Raw genomic sequence first — 7,370 nt, 5'->3', positions numbered from 1 at the left:
CCGAGACAGAACGTGCATCGGACTAACAAGAAAAATGAAACATACACCTTCCCTACTGAAATTGGGAAGGTGAAAATAAATGAACATGTTGAAAGTACCTTGTACTGAATCTTTCTCAGCAAGCACAAGTCGTTTCTTTTTTTTTAACTGCTCAGCAATTCATACGTAGATCCGAATGAACATACAGAGATAATTAAAATAAATTAGCCTCCACCTTCGTGGACATCGATGCGAACAAGACAGACAGCTTAGCAAGCGACGCATTACAATGAACATCGCGATTAATACAATGAAGTCCTCGCCTGGGCTCCTATCCGGCACTCTCGGAATTGTGCGGCATACGCGTGAGCAAGATGTTCAGCAGCAAAAATTTCTTTTAGCGTGGACATGCAAACAAAATCGGAAAACGTTCCTCGATCCGAAGCAGTCAGCCCTCATGAACCAATTCAGCATTCAAGGTGCCCACGCACAGCGAACGCGCACGTGGGCGGCATATTTCAAGTTATTGCCCAGAAAGAGTACATATACACTTGAGAAGCTGCAGCAGGTAGTAAACCTCTTCGTGATACACGACGACGCTGAGAACAAGGTCCCTACGTTCGAGACAGGCCTCTGCATTTCGGAAGGTATTCGAGGGTTGAAACAGGGGTCTCCTAGAGTCGGACGAGGGCGAGCATATGACCGAACAAAGAGCAGCTAAAGCTTCTATTTTATGCGAAGACGAGCGGCGGCGTTGGGATAATCCTTAGGGACCACAGCAAGGTAGTACTTAGGCAGAGAGACGTTGATACCAAGAACGACCTGGCTAGCCGAATATGGAAGCAGTCTCGGCACTTGCCCTGCACGCAGTGCAACGCTGTGGGAGGGAAAAGGGTTAGCCGAAACGAACCAGCAAAAGAAAAGTTCCGTGCCTGACGAGAATTCTTCCCTGCGAAAACGCACAAAGAAGTTTCACCATTTGGAATTTTTGCGTAGGAGAAAAAAGTGAGCGGAAAGGTGCGCTGCGAAGTTTCCAGAAAGGTACTTGCGCATGCCTACTGTTGATGGCCCTTTTTTAATACAGAGTTCTGATGCTCTGGTAGAGTTCCCGAAAGATGTCCTCTCATGCAGCATTAATAAGTCGAACTGACAGTATATATGAAACATGCCGCAAACGTGCAATGCAGGGCTGCAGTGATTCATGTGACGGTACAGAATTCCAGAAATCGATCACACTATGCGTGTTTCAAATTTCATGAAAGTACTACAGCTATATTTACAGCTCCTTTACATTAAGCTGCAAGGCGGCTTGAAAGCAGAGAAAGATAGTATCTGCATTGAGTCACGCACTGTCCCCCGTTAAGACTGACAATCACTTGGGTAAAGAGAGGTACATGAACGAGATGTCCAGAACACATGACATTCTGGAATGCTTAGACACATCGATGACTACCTAGCACGATATTTTTTTTCAGAGGGCGGAGGATTTTCCGACAGCTCATCTACATCATGATCATAAGGCAGACTATGCCCACTGCTAAACAAAGGCCTCTTCCATATCTCTCCAATTAACCATGTCGTGCGCCAGCTGCGGTGACTTGATCACCGCAAACTTCTTAATCCCATCCACCCACATAACCTTCTGCCACCCCTGCTACGCTTACCTTCTGTTGGAATCCAGGTCATTACCCTTAAACGAACATCGGTTATCTTGCATCCGCATTACAAGCAGTGCCCAAGCCCATTTTTTCCTCTTGATTTGAACTAGGATGTCATTAAACCGCATTTGTTCCTTGACCCACTGCCCACTTCCTGTCTCTTAACGTTACATCTATCACTTTCCTTTCCACAGTTCGCTTCGTTGTCCTTCGACAACTAAAGTAGCTAATTATTGTGCTTTTTTAACTGGCAGGTAAGAGCCCAAATTCTTTTAAGGCATTCGAAGACCACGGGCAACGGTGGTATTTATACAGCATGCTTCAGCTAAACAACGAAAGGGAACGCGATCCACAATGATTCGACAAGCGCCGGGTAGCAGAACAGCTGTTCTGACCACGTGAGCATATTTCCCAAAAGCGTCTGATGAGCTAACTTGCAAAGATAAATTAGCTAACTTTTTTCCGTTAACCTTAGTGCAAAACTTTCGATGTAAAAGTTGCTGAGCATGTTGGGAAATGTCTGTTTCAGGTGTTTCCTTCCAGGTAACTCGAAAAACTCGAATAACCCGTAAAACACTCACAATGGCATTCCCTGCAGAGAAACTTTCAAAACTGCACTGCAGTAGGCGATTCAACGTGATTCGCTGCTCTAACGAGAAAAGCGTCACTAGGGGAGTAGTAGTCCGCCCGCATTTATACAACGCTGAAGACACAATTACAGAGCGATGTGACGTGATTCGCAGCGCTAAGGAGAAAGGCGCTACTATGGGGAGCAGTAGTCCACCGCGCTTTTTTTTTCAATTTCTACGCTATTTCAAATAGCTCTTCCGCTCAAAATTCTCTTCTATTGTGCGGCATTCATGCAAACATCCGCTCCGGTTTCATCTCATTAGCCTGCGCACACAAACCTTCCGGGAACAGCAGGCGTTTACGGATGATAACAAATGTTTCTAAAGTAGGAGAACCAGTTCACTTGCACTTGAGTTGCAGAAAGCTGAATAGACCGTGGGAGCAATTGTACTCGTGTCCAATATGCCACAGCTCGCACCTTGATGCCCCGATATAGGAGCATTTCAACACATCTACGCATTTCAACAAAGCTAACTCGCCTGACCAGAGTGTGCGCTTCACTAGTTTGCCGTGCTGTGTCTGTTACAGTGTCTGTGTTCTCCATGCATGATATGGAAGAGCTTCGATCGCTTTGAGGACGTGAATCGCGAGCGCGGCGTGATGAGTAACTACTTGACCAACCTCAAATTTCTGCAATATAACCATTATCCAGCACTTTTCGGAACGCAAAACAAATGACTTTGTGGCCAGAAAAGGGTTGCAAAAAACCCACACCTCAACAGCTTGCACCATTAGAAAGATGGTCCACCAGAGGCCTCGGCTGTTTACTTTCGTTTCTTTATTGTCCCACACGTCTTCTACATCGGCTGCGCGCATCATATCGATATGCATCGATCAGGAAGTTGCATCCCGGAGTTTACACTTGAAATCCCGCTGCAACCGGATTTTATCGTTCTCCATCTAATCCTCGGCACACGCGAGCGGAGCAGCTCCGCTCGGCCTCCTCTCTTCATCAGCTGCAGAGCCCGCATGGCGGAGTAATGGTGGCGCAGCTTAATACCGCGCTCCTTAAGCCTCGCAGCACCAATTAGCATTCATGTACTCCAACGACCTCTAGAGAAACCTGCGGGCCCGCTCCGTTCGCAAGAGCTTTCTCTGCGTGATTACCTTCGCTCAACACGCAGCTCACAACGTTGCGCGTATAATGCATGAGGTCGCGCACGTGGTATGCACCATTATTTTGCGAAATACAAGGCGTCCACGGCCATTTAGATGGCAACACAAAATGAAGCAAAAATGAAGGGATGATCTATTGTAAAAAAAAAAAAACCTAGTGGGGGATGGCGGCCGGAATTGATCGCACAGCCCGAAATGAGAATTCAGCCCCGTGCGCTGACGTTCCACTGCGAAATGAAAATCAGCCGGCGCGTAGATCCACGCCCACGTTCAGATGAGAATTCACGTTAATTTTTTTCATGAAATGATTCTGCAAACCAGGTGAGCGATGTGGTATGCTGCGTCGTGCCCACCAGTGCTGGCGCACTCCTCCCATTGTGCAGGCGCAGCTGGCTCTGCGCGCAAAGAAAATTAGCATTGGCCTATGTTGAAGTTAACACCCCGTATGGAGAAGCTGCATGACTGCGGTATACTGGCGCTTGGTAAACAAAGCGGATACGGTTCCCATCGCGTCAATGTAAACATCGTCTTGGAATACAGCCAAGAGCGTATATCATACGAACAGGGACGCACACACTACCAGGCTTGCAAGCTCGATCACAGGGACGGATGCTATGATACTCGTTGTGAGCCGCATGCCCATGGCTGCCATATGACGAAGACCTCACACTGTCACGCCAAAGAACGAAGAAACAGCGCGTGATAAATGTTGCAAATTGCAGTTACCTGCCCTGCGCCTGACCATGTACGCCAATTGTATGACTAAGCAGCAAGAGCAGGCATTTAACCGCGAAACGCGCAAAAAATGAATGACTGGGGCTGACGCGTGTGCTTGAGAGAAAGAAGACGTGATTCTCTATTTTATGAGCCACACGGAAGACAGCGACCACACGAAGCGAAACCTTACAGAAGTTAATACCAACATGCTAACACACAGAAACAAAGATTCACCAAGGCGAGTCCGGTTTGGCGCCATCGCTGCGACTTGCGCTGCGAACACCCTGTTGCGCGCCAGCACTGGTCTTGGGGGAAAACCGCGACAGGTGATAAAAACATTAAAAAAAAACGCGAACAGCAACGAGCGCTGCAAGAGAATTATAAGGGCAAGAAAGCGATAAGAAAAAGTTGCATCAGCACTGGAAGTCAGAGGTAACCTATAGAGAAAAAAAAAGAAGAGAGAAACGAAAGCCTTTATTTCAACGGTAGGGCGTGAGACTCCCGAGCGCCACAGCCACCCGGAACGACAATGGCGAAACACACTAAGGCCAGGGGCTCCACGTTAGAGCTACAAGTGGCCTTCGCGTAGAGGAGCTACAACATCTCTCGTCTGGAGATCAGGCCTTACTTTTTTAACTCCAATTCTCAAGTACACCCTTCTAAAAATTGTACTCGCAGCTAAGCATATGGAATTAACGAATAGAACAGAATTAGTTATTGAGAGAACTTAACCGGGCTTCGCAGGGCTCCTGAAAGGAGGAGCCATTTACGGCAAAATATGAGAGCCATTTCGGAGCCATGAAACGTCACGAACTGGAACGTATCGTGAGAGAGCAAGTTTCGTCGACGTAAGTCTTCTCCGTGGCGCGGGATGCCGGAAGCATCTAGAAGATGGATCTGTACGCCTCAGCGAAGCATGCTTGCGTGAACTTCTCAATATTACGTCGTTACACTTATCGGATCACTAAGAGAACTAAACAGCTCTGGCGTCGCAACGGTGAAAGCTCTCGCAACCTTGCTGACAGCGTCAAAGGAAGTGAACACTGAATGAAACAGAGACACACTTGCGAGTACGTTACTTCACTTTCATGCCAGTTACACCTGATATCTGGTCAGAGCCGCAAGAAGTCTATGCAGAAAAATCGACACAGCCAGAGACCCATGTAAGTACACTCTTTGCCAAAAGCACAGAGCCCAAGGTATCTGCTTCTGAGCCCAGCTTGCGCGGTTCCTCTTGCATACTCAGGGACCCTAATGTCACGAAGGCGGGAGGGACTAAAATCCTCAACGAACCCAAGCTTAGGGAGCTCAGATATGCTACAGAGCCCCGCTATACGGCTTGCAGCGGGGCAGCAAACTCCTTGGGCTGTATATTTTTGACAAAAACTGTACCACCCGACAGGCACTGCAGACTCGAAGTCTGATGACTATGGAGGCGGCACTGCAGACTCGAAGTCTGATGACTATGGAGGCGTGACAGCATACTTTCTCCAAAAGTATATAATTCATGCATGACACACTCTGACGTAAAACTGTTGAAAAACTGCCAAAGAGCTACACTAATGTGCGCACCAAAAGGGCAACAAGGTTTTTCTTCTTTCAGTGGAGAGCATACTGAGATTCTTACCATACATGACGGAGGGAAAATTACATTATTTTGCAATCTTATAAGCACAGACAACAACTGATTCTGCAGGGCCGTAGTCTAACTTTGGCTGTCGCGGGAGTTAAGCACGTACTTTTAGGCAGAGCTATCGCTCACTCTAGTGGGCACAAGGCCGACCACGGAGCACTTCGCGGAACTGGAGTCGAGTAGGCAGCTGTGTCTGTCTGAGTTCCGTAGAATGGGCGCTCGAACAATCGGCACGAACCGCGCAGTCACTCAGAGCAAAAGCATGCAGAGTCAATAAGCTTGGCGCACCTTACTGAGAACGTACCACACAAGGAAGGAATCTGCACAGATCGATCAGTAGGCAGCGCGGGCACCAACGCCGTGCCGTGCTGCTCTCAGCCCGGGCGACACCAAGCGACGAAGCCGGCGGTGCACAAAAATCGAGTGGCGAAGTAAGTCTAACGTCTAACGCCAAAGATGACAACAAATGCTAATGAAATGCAATAACCACGACATTGAGTGGGTTGGGAATCTAAAAGAATGAAAAGCAATAAGCTACTGCTTGCACCACGTGATGTATAACAGGCTTAATCTAATTCCGAAATAAAAGAAGAGGCCCAACGGCAATCAGAATTTTACCACCCGTAGGTGGGGAAAAAGGAAAATAACCACGACAGCAAATGTTGCGCTTTTCTCTTTCATTTACAGTTTGTGTTGACATGAACTTGTATGATTCTGTAAGAGCCTGCATGAGGTTCGTCGGTGTGACTTCTCAGCCAAAGCTCATAGCAATGTTGGTGGCCGGTAGCTTAAGGAAGATAAGCACGGCTTTTGGAGTTTAGCATTCCAAAGCGACTCAAGCTCTGAGGGACGCTGTAGTGCCGGACATCGGAGATTTCGACCACCTGGGGCTTTTTAATGTGAACTTGGTACCCAAATTGTACCTGTAAACTGTAACTATATCGCTTAGCTGACGATTCGGGGTGATGTCAAACAAGCCACCATTGGCTTAGATAGGCCCGTTTTGCTGTATTCGTTATTTTGGGTGCTCAATAAAGATATTATTATTTTCCATACAATAAAAAAACATGATCTGTTCACTGTAACGCGTTTGCTTCAATAATTGCATACTGTATTGGTCACCCCCTCTAGAATATGTACGCATTATCCCTTTGATGTTGATTCTTATTTCATGACTCGCTCCTTGCAGGTGTTAAACTTCCTAAATTTTAGCCGTCTTGCATTATCTAGTTGTGAAAGTAAACACTGCACACTCGTTCGCTGACTCTGCGACCAAAGTCCCTCACGTGACTGGTGGCTTTGACAGGCACAATTCTGTACTTTGTATACTTTTCGCCCAATAAAATATTAATAATAATAAGACAACGGCATGATATATCTAATAATTTAGCAAGGTTCTAAAGGTCTGTAAAACGTTGTTCTCACTTAGCAAGAATTTTTTGCAGTAAGTACTGGGAGTACTGCACAGACTCTGGATCAGAGTTGTCCGAAGAACAAGAAGTGAAGTTTACATGAGCGAGTTGACGGGCACAATAATCAACCATCTTGGAAAGAAACCAGCCAGCAACGTACCTTTGGTAAGCTGCTTTCGGTACGGCACTGAATCTCTTGAAAATGCATTCAATCAGCATTTTGCT

This window comes from Amblyomma americanum, chromosome 1 (assembly GCF_052857255.1).
Source record: "Amblyomma americanum isolate KBUSLIRL-KWMA chromosome 1, ASM5285725v1, whole genome shotgun sequence".
NCBI lineage: Eukaryota > Metazoa > Arthropoda > Arachnida > Ixodida > Ixodidae > Amblyomma > Amblyomma americanum.
The sequence above is the reverse complement of the archived record's forward strand: the minus strand, read 5'-3'. Positions refer to the sequence as shown.